At 32.3% G+C, this 25,829-nt stretch overlaps 1 protein-coding gene across 6 annotated transcripts in view; it reads left to right on the top strand.

Annotated features, from left to right (window-relative positions):
* Positions 1–25,829, top strand: part of LOC129002360 (RING finger protein nhl-1-like) — a 184,033-nt gene that overhangs the window by 109,515 nt on the left and 48,689 nt on the right. Inside the window, exon 1 of one of the 6 annotated variants that reach the window (XM_054430099.1) lies at positions 22,975–23,071. The exons of the other annotated variants lie outside the window; for them this stretch is intronic. The gene's annotated coding sequence lies outside the window, so the exon portion shown is untranslated. Of the gene's footprint in view, positions 1–22,974; positions 23,072–25,829 lie in introns of those variants that run through there. 6 annotated transcript variants of the gene reach the window in all.

A 25,829-nucleotide genomic window follows, 5' to 3' on the forward strand; every position in this document is an offset into this window, starting at 1 on the left:
AAGTTTAAAATATACTCTGATGATCGTAGTGAACTCATACTACTTATTAAGGGTTACACATTCTTTCCGTGCAATGTTGCGTTACAAACTTTGAGGTTAAAACATGGAACCTAAGCTTGTTTTGAAATCCTGCCATATCATCAATGGATCATAATTATCTATCTTCTCTTGCCATTAAGCGGTTATCCATTTTAATCTATAAATATGATATAAAACAAAATCTAAAGGATTTTTTCATTCAGACTAGAAGATCCTTTTGTCGGGAATTATCTCCACTTTACTTCAAAAATATTTTTTTATACACTGTTTTTTTTTTTTTTAGGAGCATGGTGTTTATGAACTTTACCAATTTGAAAGATCCATATTATTGGAAATGCATATTAATTTCTCTTAAAGCCGTGTAAAAGGTATTGTAGTGGCTGACAGATTTATCAGCTGACAGATGTTTTAAATAGTCTTATTGAATTTTGGTTACTATGAAGAGAAAAATAAACAAAGTGACATTCTTTTAGGCTTTTCAACCAAAGTGGTTCATTTTTATTTGCTCTAAACAATTAATTGTTAATTACTTGTAAAAGTATGATAAATTAAACAATAATATTTAGTGGAAACCTCTAGACTTTTATTTAAAGTATTTATCCCATTAAAATGAGGTTCTTTTCACTAAAATTGGTGACCCCGAATTGAACACATCAAGAACACATAATGGAAATCAATGAAGAAGTATTGGCTAGACTAAAACTGATGGAAGAGCAAAACCAAGATCTCAGAAAACAACTTAATGATGTCATTGGAGTTGACTCTGAATATTCAAGACAAAATGGTGATTCAGAAGAAGATTTTTTGGTTAATCCAATGAATCAGAAAACTCAAGAAAGAAACAATTCAGTAAATCCAAGACCGTCTGACAACACAACTTCAATGCAATCTCCACAATTAAAATTTCCCAATTTTTGGCGTGAGAAACCAGCACTTTGGTTCATACAGATTGAGGCGATTTTCTCTTTATGGAACATTTTCGATGAGAGCCTTCGTTTCACACACGTTGTGACACACTTAGATGAGATGACTGCTTCCGAAATAGAGGATTTACTCTCAAACCCAAATCTGGAAAACCCTTACACGAGCCTGAAAGAAGAACTGATAAGAAGATTATCAGTATCAGAACATTAGAGGATTAAGCAGTTACTCGTAGAAGAAGAACTTGGGACAGATACACCATCCCACTTTCTCAGAAGACTGAAATCGTTAGCCGGCAGCAGCGTACAAGATGACTTGCTGAGGATCATCTGGATGCAACGACTTCCTGTGCATATTCAAGGCATCCTGCAAACCCAGTTAGGCGCTGGGGTCAGTACCGAATCATTGGCAGTTACAGCGGACAAGATTCAGGAGGTTCAACCTTTGAGTTCACCTGCAATAAGCTGTGACGCTATTTTGTCAAACCGAGGTAAGCCAACGAATACCTTTTCTCAGACCCCACATAGTATCAACAATCTCAATCAAGGAGGAGGTTTTGAGGCAATTTTGGAGAAACTTTCAATGCTGGAGGAGAAAGTTAACTGTCTCTCAGATGACTTGATGACATATAAAAATAGTAAGTTCAGATCACAAAGTCAAAGCCAGTCCAGTAAACAGCATAGTAACTCACCCCACAATGACATCTACTGCTGGTATCATAACCGTTATGGATCACGTGCCACCAAATGCGTGACTCCTTGCTCTTACCCTTCTACAAAAAACGAACTAGGCAACTAGATGCGGTGTCGACTAGTTGTCATGTGCCTAGACGCCAAACTCATGAATCACCCGGAGTTGACAGCAACCACAGCAACAGGTTACAAGTAATTGATAACAATTCTGGCTATAAGTTTCTGATAGACACAGGTTCAGACGTGAGTTGTATACCAATAAATTTAGTCAAAAGACCCTTAAAACCATCTGGGATAGAACTCAGAGCTGCAAATAACTCTGAAATACCCACTTATGGTAGTTTATGTCTCAACTTAAATATTGGTCTACAAAGAACTCTAGTCTGGAATTTCATAATAGCTAAAGTAAGCACTCCAATTATTGGTTCTGACTTCCTAGCTCACTATTCTTTATTACCTGATTGTAGTAACGGTTTCTTAATTGACAACATTACACAATTAAAAAGTAAATGTCAGTTCATGAATACTCAGCAATTTAGTATTAAATTAATTACTTCCGACCCATCAAACTATCCACTGTTATTGGAATTTCCAGAAATCACAAAACCTTTAGGAGTACCAAGATTTATTCCTCATAACACAGTACATTACATAAATACGACTCCTGGCCCACCAGTCTCATCAAGACCAAGAAGGTTAGCTCCGGATAAATATAAAATTGCCAAATTAGAGTTTGAATCCATGGTAGCAAATGGAACTGCGTGTCGTTCCAAAAGCCCATGGTCATCACCACTTCATATGGTACCTAAAAAGAATGATGAGTGGCGACCATGTGGCGATTACCGAGCATTGAATGCCCGCACCATTCCAGATTCTTACCCTGTTCGACATATCCATGATTTCTCAAACTGTTTACACGGTAGTAAAGTTTTCACTGTGATAGATCTTGTAAAGGCATACACGCAAATCCCAGTTAATAAAGAAGACGTGCCCAAGACTGCAATAACGACCCCATTCGGTCTCTTTGAGTTCCCGTTCATGTCTTTTGGGTTGAGGAATGCTGGTCAAACTTTTCAAAGGTTTATTGATGAAGTCGTAGAAGGAGTTTCATTAAAAGTATCATTAAATATAGGATATCATTTTCAAAATTAATCTAGACTTTTACTTATGTTGTTAACAATTAATACTACATGGTTAATCCAACGACTTATTTGTACATAGGTCAAAGGTAAGGTGTTTGTACACAAAATTAAAAATCATTTGAATATACTATACATAAATATTCAGGGAAACCAAGCAGAACATGAAGGATGAGTATTATTGTGATTTGTGAATCTAAACAAGATTAAAAATATTTTTATGATAATTTATGTGAAACTCCAGCAGCTTAGCATAGTTTACACTTCAAGCTAGGGCTAATGCCAATAGCTCGTCCTGGGACATTAGCTAAGAGGACATTTGCATTACAACCCCTCTGTGATATCTTTGTTATTCCAATGATCTTGAATATCTCTCCAAGTAAATTTCCTTCGTAAATTTGAGACGATAATTCTTAGCAATAATTGTGCCAATAATTACTCTTAGTATGGTTTATTATTGTATGTTACAGCAAGCATAATCAATATTGTCATAAACATTTAACCGAAATAAAGTTAGTAAGTTTTAAAATACCCAGCCATAAACTGCGATACCCTTTTTATATAGTATTTATGTAGTTTATTGGTTCAAACCAGCGATCTCAGCATTAAATATTTATGTATACATTATACCAGTGATTTATAGGATTTCAACACGAAACTGTAAACACAAGCTCCGTTGTATGATTATTAGTCCAAAAATGCCTGCGGGTTTGTATAAATTCATGGATTACGTTTTTGAACTATTGATACTTGAAGTATCTATCACGACGACGGAAAGACGTTCCTGAATTGGTAATCATGAAGCAATAGTAAACAATGAAATGGTAAAATAGACACGTTCTATGATGGCATTCAAACAACATTCACAATCTGATTTCTCAGTTTTGTAACTTTAGGTTTTTTGTAATTGCGTTCTATTAGTAGTTACTTTATCTACAATGTTACATTTACTTTTTAATTTAACAAGTAATGTCAAATGATATAACAACTAAATATGTTTAAAACTCTTTACTATTTGATAAGCTATGAATGAAATAAAACCGACTTTTTAGCCTTATGTCATAGTACCATATTATTAAATAAAAATACTTAATCACTGATTAAAAAATTATTACACATAACATATAAACGTTTTTGAAATGGGTGGAAACTTACTAATATCGTCTACTACAATGCATTCTAAACTGGGTGAGGAAGCGAGCAGTAGTGTTTATTTAGTTTAATCTGCATAAATGTATCACAAAATAGCTTGAGTTAAGATACCATCCGAGTTCAAGATACTAGTTAATCACCTTAAATAATTATGCTGTTCATAAACAATGCAATGAATATGTAAAAAATAAAACACTATTACTTAATAATGATGATGTTGGTCTTTAAACTTATTTGATATTTTAATCAATAAGCCAAGTTTTATTTAATTTACTGTTTAATGTGTTTTCTATTATATTAATAAAAGATAAGTCAACTGATATAAATTCATTGTATTTATAAAAAGTCAGGATTTAAAATTTGTATAATCGTCAAAGAAAGGGTAGTATGTTTTTCTCCACAAAAAGATTGCACCCAGTATGTTTAATCAGAATAATTTCAGTTTTAAAAGTTTCATTTAAAGTATTGCTTATTAAGTAAAAGCCTTTGGCATAACAGGCATTAGACGGACAAAATCATAGTAATGTAAAATTGACGAGTATGCTGTTTTACACACTGACGTTTTATACCAGTGAAAAGACACCTGTCTACTATTTTAATACCTACACATATATCAGAGCTTTTACATTAAAGTGAAAAATGATAAGATATTTTCACGAAATGTTGATTGTATCAATCTGTTATGTACATCTTGAGTATTATCATAATCTTTGAGTCGAATCTTTTAAAGTTATCAGAAATTATGACTGTTATTCGTTTTAAAATAACGCCTGTAATACTTAGCAATTTCTCGATTTCGAGAAACAGGTACACTAGCTCTACAAAATCCATGAATAAATACATAAATCTTGATAAATATTGACTATTAGCTTTGACTATTAATACAAGAACCCAATAGTCAATGCTATTAGGCCATAAGTACGGTATTAATAATATGTTTGCAAAGTCAACAATAATTAATTGTGATTATAGGCTGTAACATACAGTAAGGGTTATTATTAATGAAATTAAAATATTTACATATTCTTACATTAAAACATTATACCATTAGTGACCCTTTAATACATAGAGAAAGATAATAGTAAAAAACATAGCGAATTATTGAAGAAACGCCTTCAGCCAAACCAACACAACCGGCTGATACTCGTGTACTACTTTTATCGTCACTTACTGTAGGCGTTCGTAAAATCAATAGTACTGTTGTTTGTACTTGTACTTGTATGTTTGCTCAAAAATATTGTTTAATACGCTTAATCCTTAAGTACAACTTTACATTCATGTTATGTTTAGCTTTCTCATAAAATGTATGGAATATTTACAAAGCATTGTACTGAGTCATTTACTGAGTCAATCAGTGCACAGATAAAATTGGGAATAAATACGATTTCGAACATAACTAACGTAACGAACGTACATCTAAATATTAACAGGGACTTATGTGTGTATTTATAATCTTCAAGGCCTCCTTTTATTAATGTTAAGAATGGTGTTTTCTACCAAAACACTTCAGAGTGTTTACACATTTGTGCCAATTATATAGTTCGGTTGTATTTCAATTCTAATCTACTGCCTATGTCGGTTACCATTATGTCATGGGTAGTGAGTGATATGGTCAAGTGGTCGAGGACGAGAAGTCTCCGAGGTTGCGGGTTCAAATCCCGTTAATCACCAATGGATTCTATCTAAATGACAATGACGTGACCTTCTAGTCCTAATGTATAATTGATGCAGGACTAAAGCCTAGCATCCTACAATGTGAAGGCGGGTCATTGAAAGAATTAATCATATATTGTATTTGTAATTTATTTCATGGTCACAAGGGGTTAGAAGACGCTTGTCTCGGAGGCCCTAATTAAAATCAAGAAGACTGCTATAATTTACGTGGTAATCATCAAGTAAGATTCAAAACAAATATATAAGCAATTACAGTGTGTCTTCCAAAAAATTTTTTGAAATATACAAACTTACACAACAAACATTTAATATATAGCAAACACAGTAGGCTACAACTGTAAGATTCCTCACTTGTTCTTGTTGTTTACACATTTCAACAAATATTTAAAAGTAGAGTGTTTTTCAATATTTACTTGTATTGTAGTTAAACTTTGTTTATAAAGTTTAATACTACCTTGAAAACACACAGAAGATTCAGAATAGTTGTTTGTATTCTTTAATTTTGATCTTAATATTGAACAGAAAAATATCTTGTATTAAAACCCTAGATGTTTGACAACAATATTATAGACTAAAATAAAACATACCTCGTCTTGCAGTTTAAATAGTGTGTTTTTTTTATCCACTACACTGAACTGCAAGACGAGGTATGTTTTTTTAGTCCGTACTAAGCAGTTTAGGGGCTAAAAATGTAATTTAACAATATTATATTTTAGTTTATTGCTAGCTTAGAGATCGTGCATTAGATTCTGGTGTGCCAAAACTTCCCCGCATTCTTAAATTACCTGATAAGGTCCCAATCCCCAAACCGAAACTCCCCCGCGAACCTGGCATGCATCTGAAGCATGCAGGACCGCCATACCACGTAATTAATGAAAGATGTGTTTAATTATCCTCATACTTGAGAACCATCATACCAAGTAACGACTATCCTCCTTATAAATAATAAAAAATACATAAACAACAAAAAAAGTAGAATTATTTATTTTCAAATCTGTATTTAATTGTTTAGGCGTGTTAGCGAACTTAAAACTTGCAGGAGTATTCATCAAGGATTCGTCAATATTAGCTTTTAAAAGATATTTACAACCTTATAATAAGGCCTAAACAGTTTTGATCAATTAATCTCCTCTCTAAACATGCTTTAATATTACGGGTTTCTTATACACAACACAGTGCCTCCAGTTTCTTACCTAACTCGACGTAAGGTGTTCTTCCTTTTTTCCTAGAAATTAAAGGAGGCAAATTGTGTACACGATTTTGAAGTCAGTTTCACGTTTATAAAAAAACATCATCCCCTTTGCTCTGTAAACAAACTATAACATATCTTAATTTAAGATTTGCCTTTAAAAGAAGATGTTTATATTTAAGTTCAAGTCTAATTATACTAATCACACCCTGATTATGCAATTTGTGCTTGAAAAGCAACATGTTTTAAAATACAATACTTAATACAGTATAGTAGATACAGTAATATAGCTCTCTCAGCCCTGCTCTAAAAGATTTGCCAGTTGGGTTCGATTTATACTTGCGCAGGAGTTTCGTTGTGCCCACGGGGTTGGATTTATACTGTGCCTACCTGGAATCTAAGGGGGAGTTTCGGTGCCTACCTGGAATCTAAAGGGGAGTTTCGGTGCCTACCTGAAATCTAAGGGGGAGTTTCGTTGCCTATCTGGAATCTATGGGGGAGTTTCGTTGCCTATCTGGAATCTAAGGGGGAGTTTCGTTGCCTATCTGGAATCTAAGGGGGAGTTTCGGTGCCTATCTGGAATCTAAGGGGGAGTTTTGGTGCACCCACGAATTCAATTCTCTGTACGCTCACAAACTTCTTAAGGATTTAGAAAGCTTCTTTCCGAAGGTTTCTTGACGTAAGAGGAATGTCCTAAGACTGTTACACCATGAAAATAAAAAGTCAAGGCCATTGACAGAAATAAATACAATTTCAAATTTGACATAGCCTACACCACAGACAAGGATTTCCTTAGTCAATGCCTACACTTATTATCATAATATTACATTTAAATTAGAATGTCTTTTGTCATTAAAAGGTAAGTTATTATCTTATGCATGTGATTACAGCTTTAAAATGAAATGCAAAATGTTTTCCTTTAAATAAGTAAAGTGTTTTACTTACAAGGGAGGTCAAGGCTTACTGAGCATTTTGGGTTGAACGAAAATTGAGTTGCAATCCGCTTTAGAAAGTGCTTTTCTTATATCATGTAAAATCGAGTTATTCACAGGGACGCTCTATCAGAAGGACCTGTCCAAACCACTTACATAAAACGCCAATCTCCCTAAGATTTTCTCTTGCGCCATTTACGAAACTGTTCCTATTTCAAATATAGATCCTTCAAACGTAAATGACATTTATTCTTGCATGCCCCAATCCTTCATAGTAGTATATATTTGTTACAGTGTAGAATAATCAATGTAATATAAAAAAAATCTATTTGATACTTGTTTACTTAAAGAAATGTGTAGGTTGTTATGACGTTCAACAGATAGTTATAACCCTAAGAATCACAGTAGATATGGCTAAATATAGCAGTACATCCCACAACATAGTCAACTCAAAAATCGTAACTTTGTAAAGGGATTTGTCTAATACAGATAAACCCCCCCTTGTCCAAGATACCCCTAAAATGTGAGTGTTTTATCAATGAACACTAAATTGGTTAAATACAGGGTGATCAAATCAAGGAGGCCACCATTGGATATCGGATACAGTAAGAATTAGAGAGAAGTTTAATGGAGGACATTCCTTTATTATCCGTGGCAGTAAAAATTGGAGTTTAGTTTTTTGGAATCCAGCCATCATCTTCCAGCGTGGTGGTCAACTTTGAAATTTCTTATGGAACACCCTATATTTTATAATGTGTTTGGATAGAATATGCAATTTGAAATTGTTTTTATTCTTGAAATTTTTTCTATAAAGCTATTCGTTTAGGAGCAACAGCATAAGAAAATATTACTTCCGTTGAACATTTTGCATCTTGTGGCTTCTTAACGAGCAAGTTTTATTTGATATTATAGAAAAACAAAATGTATAACTGGCACAAAAATAAAGGAATGTCCCCCATTTAAAGTTGTCTTTAATTCTGACCGTTTCCAATATCCCAATGATGGCCTCCTTGAGTTTATCACCCTGTACCCTACAGCTAAATCATCTGAACCACACGATCATGTCATAGTTCAAAGGGGTGAGACATAGTCCTTTAATGGTTAGCTGGCCTTTGAAAGAGAATTCCTGCACTTAAATCAATACTCTAGCTGCTTTCTTACATCTTCGTATAAATTATTGCTCCGAATTATGTCCATGATGATCAATCATAAAGCACCATACAAATTTTTACTCTTGCACAAAACACCAATATTTATAACATATCCATATCATACTATTTATAATATCCATATTCATGAAAATAAACTACCAGCAGAACACGATTTGTATGAACATTTTGAAACACATTGTTAAAATATAGTGTATGATATAACAATGAGGGTAAAGGCTTAGTGGTTGCAGCCCAGCCATAATCTGTGTTACATTAATGTCATGTTAATAGAGTTAGGGGCTAAAGCTTTCACACTCTGCCACCATTGATCTTCCACTGTTCTAACTCAGTTTAATCGTGTATATCACAAACATGGTGACGATTCCCTTTTCATTTCACATGTTTAAATAAAGCTAAATATAAACCAAATAATTTATTAATTAGTTAGCAATGTAAAATACATACAATCCAATATTTCTAAACAAAAGTATGGGATTTGCTACACTATTAAGAATTGTATTGCAAGCCTTGTAAAGTAAAATGTAACAACACCTAAAAAAATAGGAAATGTGGGATTCGCTTTTACATTAAGTGTTGTATTGCAAGCCTAGAGACAAGCGTTTGAATGCTAAAGCAAGAATGGGGTTGATTCCCAGGATATTGTCCACTTTCCCATGGATCACACTTCAATACCAAATAATAATCGTGCAGACATAAATGTAAAATAATATTTTAAAATCTTTTCCAAAAACAAAACCAAAGCTACTATTGTTGTTTTATGTATCGTTTGGTTTTTATGCACAACTAATATTTATATAGCCTATGTGTGGTAACTTTGATCTCAGTTTTTGATTTTAAAATGAATACGATTTTACGTAAAAAGATATACAAATTTCTGAGCCTTCCATTAAGAAGTTCAATCAAAAGGTGTCGTACCGTTTTGTAGGTCGATATTAGTACACTACTGTAATATTCAAACAAAATAGCTTTGGGCATCGTCATACGTTATATAAGTGGTGTAATTCACACAAATTATCATCCCCTTTTGTCAACAAAGTAAGGGTTCCACTTGCCTGTGGTTAGTTGGCTAATTACAAATTCAAACCCACAGCTACCACCCGTCTGTGTTTGGAAGAGTTCCAAACAGTTGTGCTTTTCATGTGCTGATTCTGATGACTCCCAGAATATTTTGACTTAAACCGTACTTTATATTCTTAATATAAATAGTAAAATAATAATCCTATACAATACTAGTACGAGCTAAGTCTGTCTGTAATATACATCTCAAAATCCAGCGGAGGGACTTTTACTTAATTTTTGAATTGGGTACTTATAGCCATCAAAACGTGATTGGTGACAGCCACTACCTCAAGAAAATTTGTATATCGCTACACAAATCATTTGGAAATTATAAAATTTAACATTGGCCTTATGAATTGCTAAGTAACTATATTGCTTGAACAAAATAGCAATGAAAAGACAAACAAAATACTTGTAACATGTGTTTGCAACAAGCCATCCACATCCACAGTATACTAGAAAAAAATACAGTACAGAGGGAATAAACATCAGTTAGTTGTAACTATTGAGCAAAGATTACACTGAAGATTACTAGAATAGGGGAAAATAGAGGGATTGTTTCGTATCGGTGACGTTCGAGTGCACTGGCGTCAACTTAATGTTTCACTCTAAGGTTACATTTTATAATTTTCATTTACTCCTTTATTGTTAACACAATTTGGGCAGCAGAATTCAGTTGCATAAGTAATTGTAGGCTATTACAATAATCTTTATAGTAAGCAATACATGCTTGAATAAGACTTTTCTGGCTTCAGCTAATCCATATTATGATATTATTTTAGAGAGTATGTTCATGCTGAAGTTTTACTTATACTTAAAGAAAGATGTAATTTAGTACCAATAAATAAATCACACCCCTTAACATACGCTGTACTATGCTGTATTAATGCCGTAGCTCATTGCTTCTGTATTATCATATGATTGTATATTCATTCCTACAAGAGGAACTAAAATCAAACAATACTACTTTTATTAACATTTGTTTTCTATTTACAATGTAAGAATTGTGTGAGATTGAAATAAATTAAATTGTTGGATTGCCAATTTAAAATTTCCATCATAATAAATTTAAACTCTACTGAAACTTGAAAATAAAAACCGAAATTAGTTATGTATAAAGAAAGCGCGAGTTTCCTTTATATTGCTTTTACAATCGAAATAAACATACCGAGCCATGGATTGGTCCCTCGGTACTATTATTAAATTGAGCTAATGATTGTTCAGTAGAATGTGCATTTTTAAGGTTAAAGAAAGGTATTTTCAAATTAGACTGTAATTGTAGATCAGTTAGAAAAACATGTCATTGGTGTACAAAACGACTTGCCATTATTCCCAACTTCTCGCATGTCCCAGAAACAACGTATTATAGTTAGAATTACTATACTGCTTCCTGATATCAGGAAGCTATTCTTATCTGAAAAAGATCCCGATGATTTTTCTTTCTTATGGTTTTAGTAAATGTGGAAAACCTAATAAAAAATAGTTTTCAACTTTTCTATATGGAAAGGATTAGTTATCGTATTTTTCACGCATTTTACCACACAATGTTCGCTCCCTATTGTTTTTAATTGGTTGGCCTAAATTCACAAATAATTATCAAAGTAATATTATTTTTTATAAACAATAAAGAGAAGTAGCTGTTAGTTTAACTAGTTTAGTAAATATATTTAAACAAGAAAACGCTTTTGGGAAGATTAGGGTCCAAATGCAAGGCTCAATGTCAACAGCCCGTCAAGGGACATTAGCTGAAAGATCATTTGCATTTCTGCTCCACTGTACCGTAATTTTATCATAAAATAAGGAAAATATTACAAAAACTTTTGATATTTTTCACGTGTTGGCATTAAAAACAAGGTGGGTTACGAGTTGTGGTATCCCAAAATAATTGGCAAATTGAGTGTTTTCTGCTTTGTAGTTCATTATTTTGTTATATAAAAACAAAACACCTTCTTCTTACATCGAAATATAAAAAGGTTACATTTTAACAATGACTTGAGAAGGGTGGTTCAGAAAACACAGTTTGCGCCACTCCTATCTTACCTTTAGCAGTCCTAAGTATGTTGTAATCAAACATAAATTAGATTTTCCGTTTTATAATGTAAAACTTTCTGATAAGCCGATTGTAGTTCGGTAATTAAAAAAAAAATAATAACAGTAGTAATTTCCAAAAAACATACGCCCAACTACTGATGAATTATTTGCCATCGTAGGTTTTAGCTTAATAATTTTTTTTTAACCTAACTCACTAAATATTTTTCCTACAGTTACCTAACAATGTACACGTTCTCTCACTGATTTAAGAAAGCAAAGTGGCCAATTCGCTCATCAGTGAGACAATGTTAACATTGTCTCACTCTAATTACTTTGTCTCACTCCAGATTTGCAACGTGAAGGCACGAAATAGTGAGCGCTTAACATGCAGGCAACGCCGTATGCGCGCGAAATACGTTGGCAGCACTGGCTGTAAATCAGCTGGTCAGCTGTTGTACTGTTGTAATTGTCACTTCACATTAAATGTTATATTAAAAGTTCACTTCTGTGTAAAAATAGGTTATGTTTCTTCACAAATTTATTTGTTTTATGGTAACTGTAGGAAAAGTATAATGTGCAACTCGAGTTCAAAGTGCAATTGCCTCACTCGAGAAACCATTCCTAACCCGCCTACGGCTCGTGAGTAAGGATTTCTCTCGAGTGAGTCAATTGCTCACTTTTCTCACTAGTTGCACAAATAACTATTTCCATCCTAACCATCCGGAAAATCTCCAAATACGAACACATTTATGCCACATGTTTCTATTGACTTTCAGCTTCTTACTTTTCATTCCTTACCGTGTGTGAAATCACTCGGTACCGTAAAATAAACAAACAACATTTTATACCTTTTCCTTCCCCGCGTAAATTAGGAATAGTGCCCTAACGTCCACGTGTTAAATACAGAGAACTAATTTGTGCACAATATATCACAATTAAATAAATTAAATTATAATTTTGTTTAATGCATTATTTTGCGTCGTTTCTATGTGATCATGCAAGGAAAATTGTCCTTTAAAGTTGTATTAAAACCTTTTAATAGACGAAATAAAATGTTATAAATAGCAAGGTTAGTCAAAGAATGAAGCTGATGGCAAATGGGTGAAAGCGTAAAGTTTGTTTCTTAGGGGTCTCGATTCGAATCTCCTATACAACCAATTAACTTTTGTTACATAAATATTAACCTATACCAGTGGTTAGGAGCTAAAGATGTTCTGTAAGATTTTCAGACTAGAAAACTAAATATTTCTTAGGTAAGGTGAACCATCTTGCACTGAAGAATCCTCTCTATCAAAGTCATAAAAAAATTAATTCCATTTATGGCAAAGAAACAAATAGTATCAAAACAGGTTTTCCTGTCTATCTTTTGCAAACAGCCTTTGCTAAATAAAACTTTTTTAATGAAATGTTTAAAATAAGTTAATTGGAATAAAAATGTATTTTAGATATGTTAAATCAATGCCGGTTGCAGACGTGCCTACTCATATAGAATGAGCGCAGTAGTATGTAATATCCGTTAAATAAATCACTGAAGCTATTATCATATTTGTGGGGAACTTAGCTTGAATATCGGTGCCCTATTCGGAACAATGTATTATGCTTATAACGTCTATAAACGATGGTGTTATGCCATAGTAAATGCTTTTAATATTGCGTAGGTAAAATATAATCAGCATTCATCCAGTGTTTTAATATATTGAGTGTAGGTGAAAATAGTACCTCACAAAATTAAATTCATTCCATATTGAAATTTCCAATGTTTAGAAAAGTACACAATAATGTTCCTTAATGTTTGGCATATAATAGGTTCAGGGGTAGTTCAGTTGTATTAGGTAATAAAGAGCACACTAAACCAGAACCGACTAAACCAGTAGAAATGGCCAATTGTACTGCAGCAATTGATGATTGAACCATGCCAGACACAGTTTGAAGAGATTAGACAGTCATTTGCATGTATTGATTCAATCGTCCAAATGACAATACACATGGTAACTATTTTGGTAAGTGGTTTCTATTCATGATTAAACTTTTGCTTTTTTTGCACTGAATAATTAATTTCTGAACAGCTTAATTGATAATGGTACAACTCAAGAGTCTGGTCCATCGATAATTTACAGTTGTATTTATATTCATGGTTTGAAAACGATTTCATGATGAAACTGATGTGCCATCGAGAATACTACACCAAGTTATAAAATTCTGAGATACCTTACTGTAATTTCAGACTTTCATCTTACATCTTACAGGCATTTTATGATTCAGATATAGACTTGAGCCTACCATCTTTGAATAAGCTTATAGATTCTTTGAGAAACTTATTTTCCCTTCCAATATACTCTATTGGGAAAATAATGGATCTGAATACATATATAAACTTTTATGATTTTACTGACTATTGCAAGCTCACTTTGTCCGAGATGAAACTGCATGAGGTAAAGAGGTGTCCTTTAGTTTTTTGATAGGTTTACAGGCTGTTACTGAAAGAAAACCCTTTCCATATGGTTGTTAATGATTCTCTCTACTTAATTTCTGTAATGTTAAAGCTGTAGGCACGCTGAAACAAAATGCTCTCCACCACATTCGATTTTAGGCTCATTACCAGCATACAGGTCAAACAGACCAGGGTTCAATCTATGTTACTTTTTTTATAAAGATTTCTCTTCTTATTTGTTCCTTCGTATTTTCAATGAGCACCAACACTTAAACATCTAAAAACTTAGTACCTGTTATAAATTATAATAATATTTGTCTGATTTTCCAGATATCAATATATTGAATTTCAGTAATAAAGCTTAGGTATAGCATGTGTAATTTCTCGAATAATAAAAGACAACATCATAAAACTGTAAGACTAAAGTAGCCTTAACCCTAAGCAAATTTTAATTTTGAAATCTGAGTTCAGCATCGATGTGTTTATTTAATTAAGTTACTGAAGTTAATCGTTCATTTAAGGTAATGGAATCGATTCACGCAAGTTTAGGAAAAATGAAATACAGGAAACAAAATAGGCTACATCTGTAGAGGGGGGGGGTGTTTAACTTGTTTTTGTTGTTTTCACTTTTCAACAAAAATGTAACAGAAGAGTGTTTATAAACATTTAATTGTTGAAAAATTAAATCAACAATTCTTATAGCATAAGGACTGACTGTGTCTCAAGGTTTGGGGCGTATAATAAACTTAGGTATTCAATTGCCGTGACAAAAAAAAAACATGATATACTTTGTAATGCACACAATCTGTTAATAAATCTTAACAAATGTCATGGGGTTCTGTGAAATAAGCCATGAGTATAGTAATGCGGAGCAATGTGTTCGAAATGGGTTAACTACATACATCACTTACTTGGGTCTAGCTATTCCTTAAGTTAGTGTAATTGTGTTTATAGCTTCAGATAGCGTTTTTTATGAATTAAGTTTTGTTATAAGTTTATATTTATCCATACTGAAGCTATTTATTGATGCATGAAGTTTTTAAGACACGTTTTATCACACATTTAGAAGTTTTAATGTAGTTGCCAAAGCTGTGACGTGCCTTACATTTTCTACTTGTGTCGTAAAGATTATCTTCACGCGATCGTTGCTGAACCACTATTAAAGTTTAATATTTGATATTCATATACAATTTTATCTTATGCATAATTAATTAACCTCTGCTATATATAAAAAACTGTTTAAGCTTTGACCAGAGCTACTGATGAAATGATGAAATAGTTGGATTTTTTTGAAAAATTTATTAGATTATTATAAATCATTCCTCATCAGAGCGTATAATGAGAAATACATCCAATTCCACTTCTCAAAATGTCCTTTTTCAAAAGTATTGTAGTGTTGAAAGGAAGCCATCCAACGCTATTCAATCTGACTATGACATTTGGTTACATAATTATTAACTACCATTATTAAAAATATATGTGAAAACAACAAATGGCATCATTGTAATAAATCAAATTTTCTTTTGCCCGAACTAGCATAATCAAGATTCGAAGGAAAGTCCTATATCCACTCGGCATTCCATTTGTTTTCTCATTATGTTTTGTAGACGAACAAGTTTAATTTAAATCTGAACCTAATAAAACGGTCTTTAATGCATGTTCTAAATAAATTATTATGGACAAATGCGAGTAGATAATAATATATCATTTTCTTAATTAGAAAATAATTCTTTTTACGTAGTGAGATACACATAACAGTAAAATATTTTGGGGCGCTGAAGCAATGTGATCTTTGAGTTACAGTGTCGAGCTAACGATAATCAATCACTATCAAAAAACTAGGATCACAAATGAATGTTAGAATGATGCATGTTAGATAACGCCTGTTTCTGGCCGAAATTGTCAATTTGCGTCATACAATCGATTGGTTAAACACCGGGACGGCACCACAAATATTAGCTGACAAAGATACGCATTTCACCAGTCACTGCAAACTAATCAGCTGAACAAGTCTATTGACTCTGAACTGGCCAAATTAATTGAACCGTTCTAGTATTGGAAGCTATTGAAGGACTATATCTTCATTCAAATTTCAGGAGAATTATTATAAAACTATGAAATTTATATTTTTTCATTTCGGGAAAATGCTAAAATTATATGTACGCAAGGTATTAACATATTTTATTATTAATTGATTTTATTCATACTCTCGTATTTTCTCTAAGTTGATTAAAAAAAGTTGTAATTCTAGTAGCAGTTGTAGTTTGGTTAACTTAGCATTAAAAAAACCTCATATCTAATGGTAATCATTTAACTGATGACCTTTTTTGAGTCGGAAAAGGATAAAAGTTTTCACTAACATTTTCACAAATACACGGCCCATATTCGCTTGAGAAGTATTATTTCGTAGTAAACTGATATTTGTCATGATTTTTATAAAGTTCTGAAAAAATTGTTTTAACTGTTAACGATTATTTTAATATTATTTACACTTTGCTGGGTACATAAGAGTATGTATGTATGAAGAAAATATATTCAAACTGACACACTTTGACTTCTAGATATAAACAATGAACAAGGATAAACGTTTTCAAAGGTTTATTATATTCATTAGCTCTTCTGACCCCCCCCCCCCAACAGTTGGGTGTCCAAAAACTAGCAACGCTATTAGTGGGGGGGGGGGGGGTTGTTTGCGGTTAGTTTGTCAGTGGTTCAAACGATGGATCTAGGATTTATAAAACTGTATGAGCATTTATGACTTACCTCTTAACCAATCTCTTAACCTCTTAGCCCCTGTAATTCAATAAGCTGCATGTTATTTCTGTTATTAGTTGTAAGTTGGCATAAGTTGAATGACTATAGTTATCCTGTGCAAAAGTATGTACTGACCGTTTGGTGATGGAAGGCATTTTTATTTATTTAACAGCCTGGATGAAAGACACAGTTTGCTTTACTTGAACAGTTTTACATGGTAGAACGACGGAACTGTGCTAGATTGACATATTACACTGCTGCCTCGCGGCCTTGGCTTGGAGCCTGGTCCAAGAATAGTCAGCCATCCACATATAGTGTGGAGTCATTGTCTCCTCTGACCACTAGCGAATGTCTTCGGAGGATTCGCGTTCATCACATTCCTTACCATGCGTAATTATTTGAGTTGCTTACATTGCGTTAAGGTTAATTGAACGATACCAGGAATGTTAACTGGAAAAGACTTACTCCAGTTATCATAATTTCCTACGACTACCTAATGCTTATAGTGAAATGCAGTAAAACTCGAAGCTTTGCCCAAATAGCGGCCATCGAATCAGTGCCTCTTGCAAGGAAGTCCGGGCCGGAGGCTTACACACTTCCGGACTTCCGTCATTATATACTTGGTTAACACTTGGTAAGTATTATACTGTCCTATTGTGAGACTTAACTTATTTTAAAAAGGTAAAGAAATAAATAAATTCACTAACAAAAGCATTAGGCCATCAAAACGAGTTTTATTTGAATTGTTTTAAATAATCAATCCATCTTAAACCTCTGCTGTGATAGTTACTGTTGGCATACAACCTATGTAACAATGTTTACTTATATTAAATTGCAACGAACGCCAATTATACGGTCTAACTTGGTAATGCTTTTAGTAATTGTGGACTGGACAGCTTATGAAACTATATTATATTGAAAAACGTTCTGTTTGAAATTCCAGGTGGGTTTAAAGGGGTTATTATGTTTAAGTTATGTATTAGTACATTATAAATAAATTATTTATAAATATTGTTATGTAAGTTAATAAAGAGTTAATAAAGTTGTATAGTTGTAATCTAAACTATACTTAACGTAATACAACGTTTACTGTACATTTAACATTACCTAACGGCTGTAGTTTGCTTTCTCATCAAAATATTTTTAAAATTTTGGCAAATTTAAATAAATCATATTTATACTACTATTCATTTTCATAACACACATTTTCCCTGAAATAACAAACATAACTTCTAGTTAAAGCTTAAGTTATTTAAATAGGGAATAAAACTGACAAGTTCTTCGGTAATATTTTAGTGAAAATCAAATTGGACTAATAGAAATGTGCTTAGTATGCAGGTTATCTGTGGTGGGAGTTATTGATGTTCCGTTTATTATTGATTCGAGTGTTAATTAAATTTATCCCTGAGTAAGTAGTGAAAGAAAATCTTCGTAAAAGTTTCATGTTTTTGTTTGAAGTACAGAGTGTTTTTCTTTTACGCAAAACTCAAATAAAAAGTACTTCGAGACACATTTTTAACACAACACAACCTGACATTTTGGTATCCCTGTTTCCTTTACTTCATTGTCATTCAGGTTATATGCGTTGTTGCAAACTTACCAATGATGTTTGGTGTTATAGGAAATTTATTGCAAATAAGAAAAAACACGGCATTTCCCCATCTCGAATTGTTAGAATAATACTCGTGGAAAGTTCACCCTGGGTTTTATGCCAAGAGAGGTTTGAAATTCGGCTCCCTTGAATGATTATGTGTCGATTATAGTACACATAATGCAAGGTAGTAGTAATGCAAGGAAACAAAGTCCGTAAAAAAGAACAAATACCCCCGTCGCAGCAAACTTGCAGACTAAGCGAATTCCCATTTCCTGATTAAATTTACCCTTAAATCTAGAGATTTAACTTTCCTCAAATTCGTATATGTTACCTTAAAATGTCAGTAATAGTTGATTTATTAGGTACTGGATACACACCTGGAAACTCAATTTCAAACCTCTTTTGGCATAAAACCAATGATTTACTTTAAACTTATTTAAACTAACTCTTTGAGGTTGGGGAAATGCCTTGTTGTGTCTAATTTAAAATTAATTCCCCAATCACTACACCTCATAGATAACTATGCAACAATGAATATCAGCTGATTAACAGTGATGTAAAGAAAACAGGGATACCAAAATATAAGATTGTTCTTTCATTAAAATGTGTTTTACAGTAATTTTAATTTGGGTCGTTAAAAAAACCCTGTATATGCAAATTATAATGTTGTAGGCTTTTTTAATTTCGAGTATTTTAATACCATATTGCTTTGTTGGTTGAAACTTTGAAATTTAAATGTGGCCCCTTATCGCATAAGAGTATACTTTATTTATCTGTAGACTGTTAAATATTTTAAGTTTACCATCAATACATATTTACATTATACACGATATGTTTTTATTTCTATGAGTCGATGTCACATTCACTTTCGCCACTAGTAGTTTATAATATTTATTTCTGCTGTGAGAAGGTGTGTAAACTTGATAATCAGTTAACAGCAGAACACTGGCTATGTAATAATACGTATATACCCCTATAATACGTGTATTAATAGGTTTGCTACGTCATATGTAAATTCATCTTCAGATTTAGGTGACAGGTATTTTGGGTCAGCGCCAAATTGCTTTCCAATATCAATGTAGCCTGTAACATATCCCTTAGGCAACATTAGCTGCAGCTTATGTGTTCTCCTCACAAAGCTGTTAATACACATAAGGGATATAGGATGTAGAGTAATAAAACGTATTGTATCATTGTATTTTGAATCAAGCATACACAATGATACATATTCACACTATAAACGTAATTTATATTTATTGTCATGCATAGCGTTGCAACAAGATACAGTTCATTAGAGGATTTACTAAATAAAATACTTAAGATGCATTAAATACTTTTAAAAATCTACTTACTGATGTCAGTTGCTTGTAAATACCTAAGGATATTATTTTGTGTAAACAAATTTTGATTACAATTTCATTTCAAATTAAATGATCACTTTATAAATTTTTTTCCCTTTGCAATTGCAATGCAGTCCATTTTATTTTATGCATGCGTAACATTAGATAAAAAAATGATGGTTTGAAATTGAATTAAACTTTATAAAACGGAAGGCATTTTCTTTTGATGCGAACCTTGCAAGTTGTTTGTGAAACCTTAAATCCAATCAAGCTTATGAAACAAAAACTATACTGCAATATAAAAAAAAACCCTTGATTACAATTAATAAATTAAATCAAAGGTCAAATATTTATGAGTCGTATCAATCATATACTATTTATTTCTCCTTTGGATTTTTGTACTATGGCCATAGGGTAGTATATCTGTCAAGTTATTGTTTTTCACATACGACAAGTAAATAAACGTAAAATGCTGCTAAGAATACAACGAAGATTACATTTTGTTCGTATCGCAACGTAACAACTCAAGCTAATTTGCTGAAAGCTCAATTTCGTGACTATAAAATAAAATAAGGATGGGTGTTAAAATGTTGTTTATGAGCAAAGCAAAATAGCATGGCTTGGATCGTCTTGTTTTACTTTGTAAGAACTATAAAAGTAGGTAACGTTTTCTTCAAGGCAACCGAAGATCCACATCTTTTTTACGTGTTCAACGTAGATAAACTGTGCATGATCCTTGAATGCAACCTATTTTTAAATCAATGGTAACATTTATTATATTCTTTATTACATTATAATATATTTATATATACAGTGTGTAAATTAAGTATGGAAACAAATCTGTATTTTTAAAACCGAAATAGATAGAAATATTCTATTTGTGGCAATAATAGTTAACAAAGATTCCGCAATTTTTCACATGAAAAATATTTTTTTACCCCCCTAACAGGGTAGGTGGTAGGGGGTGACTTATTTTTTTCAAATAGCAACCCCTATTGAGTGACCCCTCATTTTGAAGAGTTTGTCAAAAGAAACACAATGACGCAAATCCGAGGTGAATATCTCACTCCTAGCCCAAATGGCGGATATTCCAAAATTTGATTTATTGTACGTGAAAAGCACCAATTTCACAAATAATGGAAAGAAATCTGTATTTTTAAAACCGAAATAGATAGAAATATTCTGTTTGTGGAATTGATTGTTGACATAGGTTCCGCAATTTTTGTAATCAACAATATTTGTTCAACCCCTTTAACAGGGTAGGGGGTGGGAGTGACTTATTTTTTTCAACAACAACCCCTATTGAGTGACCCCTCATTTTGAAGGGTTTGTTAAAAGAAAAAGAATGACGCAAACCCGAGGTAGATATTTCACCCCTAGCCTAAATGGTGGGTAATGAAAAATTTAATTTTTGTAAAAAAAGCCCATTTTGGAATATCCGCCATGTTAGCTAGGAGTGAGATATTCACCTCGGATTTGCGTCATTGTGTTTCTTTTGACAAACCCTTCAAAATGAGGGGTCACTCAATAGGGGTTGTTGTTGAAAAAAATAAGTCACTCCCACCCCCTACCCTGTTAAAGGGGTTGAACAAATATTGTTGATTAAAAAAATTGCGGAACCTATGTCAACAATCAATTCCACAAACAGAATATTTCTATCTATTTCGGTTTTAAAAATACAGATTTCTTTCCATTATTTGTGAAATTGGTGCTTTTCACGTACAATAAATCAAATTTTGGAATATCCGCCATTTGGGCTAGGAGTGAGATATTCACCTCGGATTTGCGTCATTGTGTTTCTTTTGACAATCTCTTCAAAATGAGGGGTCACTCAATAGGGGTTGCTATTTGAAAAAAATAAGTCACCCCCTACCACCTACCCTGTTAGGGGGGTAAAAAAATATTTTTCATGTGAAAAATTGTGGAATCTTTGTTAACTATTATTGCCACAAATAGAATATTTCTATCTATTTCGGTTTTAAAAATACAGATTTGTTTCCATACTTAATTTACACACTGTATATATTATTTATTATATTTATATTTTATAATTATATTATATTTTATTTTATTTTATTATATTATATTTATATATTTATTATATATATATATATTATATACACTTTATTACATTTATTATATAAAAAAGTTTCATTGGTAGGAACAGAGTTTGATGAACGACTGGCAATTTAAATGTTTAAGGAAACTCTTATCCCTCTTCACTCTTAACAAGAAAGTTTAGGAGGAACAAAGTAGTTAAGGAACAGGTATATTTTTCGAGAATTATTAACATTTTATGACATAAGATAGGTATTAGTAAGCAGTACATTTTGTCAGTAGCTCAATTTACAAACTTTTATTTTGCATCCAAAGTTAGTTAAGAATTACACTACAATGTATTGCCAAGAAACTTTAAATAACCTTGTGATCAAATACATGTATTGCCTTTTTCGTTGTAAAAGCTGGTCCAATCCCAAGCAGAATCAATTGTGGAGAAGACATTGTGATCGGGCTATAATTTTTTGGCATTTTCTAACAAAGATTCACACAAGATAATGACTTACCCGTGATGTAGACGGTTTCCTAAAAAAAGACTTAAACAACTCTAATTACGTTAAAACCTTATTTTAACCGTATTCCTCAAAGTTTATAATAGAGTTTGACATTTTTTGGTCGAATTCTTTGTCTTTAAGTGACATGGCCGCGTGTCTTAACAGTGGACATTGCAAGTAACCTTGTTCAGTATGTTTAAAATGTTAGCGATGGATAATAAAATATCACCGTTTCGCACGAAGGTCTAAACTGCCGGAAATACGAATTACTGGAGGCCTCAGAGCTGCATTGGGCCCAAAATAGCCCCAACTCCGTCTGCCTCAGTGAGTGTCGAGTGTTAGCAGGGGACATGTGCGCCGGCACTAGCCTGCTTCTTATATTGGATTATTGCGATTAAAGGTATCCAAATATAGCACTTTATATAATATTTCTTAAATTAAGTTTTTTTTATCAAACCAAATGCTGAAAATACTTTCTAATATACATTTTGTATTCAGGAGAATATTTTCTCGTAACCTCCTTGTTGACTGAACAATTGTTCCTAGAAGGATATTGTTTATCTGTGGATCATCACGTAGATGTACATATTTTGGCCTCTATGTCTTCCTTTTTCTATCCAGATTGTATCGATAATTAATACGACGTACAAGATGAATTTGAATGGTTAGTACTATTGCTCTATCCAGAATTTTACGTTCGATGTATATCATTAAAGTCTAGTTGAATATTTACAATTCGGTTGAGATTGTTGTTGTTGTTGTTGTTGTTGTTAACTGTATAGTTCTTAAAGAGCTGATTTTTTTTGCAAAGTGGCATTCACCATAAGTGTTATAAAACATAACTCAATTGAATAAAAAAGAACGCTACCCCATCTCCCCTCCTTAACCAAACCATTGTAAATTTATATTGACGAGTAATATAAATTTTCAATTTACTATTGTTGATTTAGTCGTATGAACTTAGGTAATAAATAAATATAATAAATTTAATTTAAGGTTTGCATACCCTACAGCATGGAAAATCACAGTTGACGAAATGACATTTTGTTACTAAACATTACAAGATTCAGCTGTATCAGGAAATCAGGAATGAAAGTTCCTATAGAAGGAACTCAGTTTGTATAGAAGGAATGAAAGTGACATGATTGTTAAGAAAAAAATTCGGGTCCAAAGGAGTTCAAATAAATTTAAATATCAACCTATCTTTCGTGTTATTTATTTTTTGAGAAGAAGTATCCAATACAGCCTTAAAAAGGGTTTTTAAACTTTCATCAGGATAATAATTATTAATAGTTTGGTTACCTAAAAGATTACTTTCTTTGAATCTCTTTATATTTTTAATTTCTTGTAAATCCATAAGGGAAACTTGTCTAAATCGTAACATACAGTTTACCCTCACGTAACGGCTTTCAATGACGGTAATACATATTTAAAAGTACAAATACCACAAGGTTGTCCTGTTAGGTGATTGTGACACAAAATATTAGAAATTTGATACTCGTTAGTAGTGTGCAGTTGCCATCATAGTTGTGAAGGACAGTACAGTACTTGCATTAATTTACCCGTCACTTCAATGTTTACTATAACCAAGGTTTTACATTAAAACTTTTGTATTTATTTTATAACCAAACGTTTGAATTCAGTTTATAATGCGTGCTTCAGTGATTTAGGTTTAGTATAAACAGCAATAGAGAATTTAAATGTTGCTTTGAAAAGCAAGTAAAATAATTTTAACATTTCTAGGTTTACAAATAAACACAACACTTACATAAAGAGGCACTATAACATAACATACGTCATATTATTTGAAAAAATTACAAGATAAATGTGATTTTTGTAAATTTAAATAGAGTAGAATATAGAAAAATAATTTCTTCTAAACATTAAAACCTTTTAGCAAATCTATGTAAATAGTCACTAAATAAAAGTTAAAACTTTCTAGTTTAAACAGAAACGTGATTGGTTTTCCAAACCGTTTCACTGTATGTAAAGGGAGATTGGATGAAGACGATAAATTTAAGATTAGAAGGGATATTCGCTAATATAGTAGGGAGTCCTGTTCATTTGAATTATACCGAGTATAATGGCGGCAGCATCCCAGGCTTAAAGGAGCGAAGGCTTTGGTCTGGTATAGAATAATCCAGCCCAAAGCGTTCCCTGCTGTCCATTATTGGCTATTAGTCTGTTTTTCCGTTTCAACAAAACAAATTTTTGCCTCTGCCTCGCAGTTTTTGGTCAAAGTACTTATATTTTTCAGCATGTCAAATATATTAACCACTCTTATACTTTTTAATGGACTTTGTTATGATTATAATAAATTAGAAAGTAAATATACATTTTAACCAAGAGGTAAATCTACTATTTAGGTTGAAATTAATTGTAAGCAACAAATATTATGTAAAGCGTAAATTTAGGTAAAAAAACAGCCTATACAAGTGAGTGATGTAACCATTAATTATACAATCTAGAAATACTAAATCATCAGACAAATTGAAAAACTTTTTAAAAGTGGGAAAACCTTTAAAACCTAAACAGGAAACGAAATTAAGTGAGTTTACTTTAAAATAATTTTAGAGCGACACAAAACAGCTTTAATTTCCGAAAATCTATAACCAATAAAAAGAATTTAAGTTATTTTAGTTCATGTTTTTCTTATATTTCAAAATTATAAACAGGGCCGGATTCAATAATATCAAAGGGTTTAGATCAATAGCTAGAATTATTACTTTCATATAATTTCAAAATCATTCAATAACTTAATACCAATACTGACTATTTCTTTATTTGGTGATGGAAAATGTCTTAAAATATATTTTTATGATATATAAACTTAATTATATTTTGTATAAATCATATTTGAGCTAACGACTTCTTTTAATGATTCCGCCTTAATGAAGTATCTATCACTTTACTCATATTGACAAGACAAATCCCTGCGAAATATCTTCCTTGCTTTGCATTTAAATTTCAAAGACGTTGTCCGTTCAAGTTTCTTCATGAAGATGAACCAATTAATATCAAACTTATCAATTTGCCTTAATATTTGATTAGCAGGTTTGCTGCATCGGGAACATTGATATAATTATATCCAAGTAAACTGATTCTCAAACTAATCCGTGCCATGTTGCATTGCAACAAGCTACAAATAATGTGAAAAA

The sequence above is a fragment of the Macrosteles quadrilineatus genome, unplaced genomic scaffold (genome assembly GCF_028750875.1).
Source record: "Macrosteles quadrilineatus isolate MER2022 unplaced genomic scaffold, UCM_ALF_1.0 Scaffold_9__3_contigs__length_116548681, whole genome shotgun sequence".
NCBI classification, from domain to species: Eukaryota; Metazoa; Arthropoda; class Insecta; order Hemiptera; family Cicadellidae; genus Macrosteles; species Macrosteles quadrilineatus.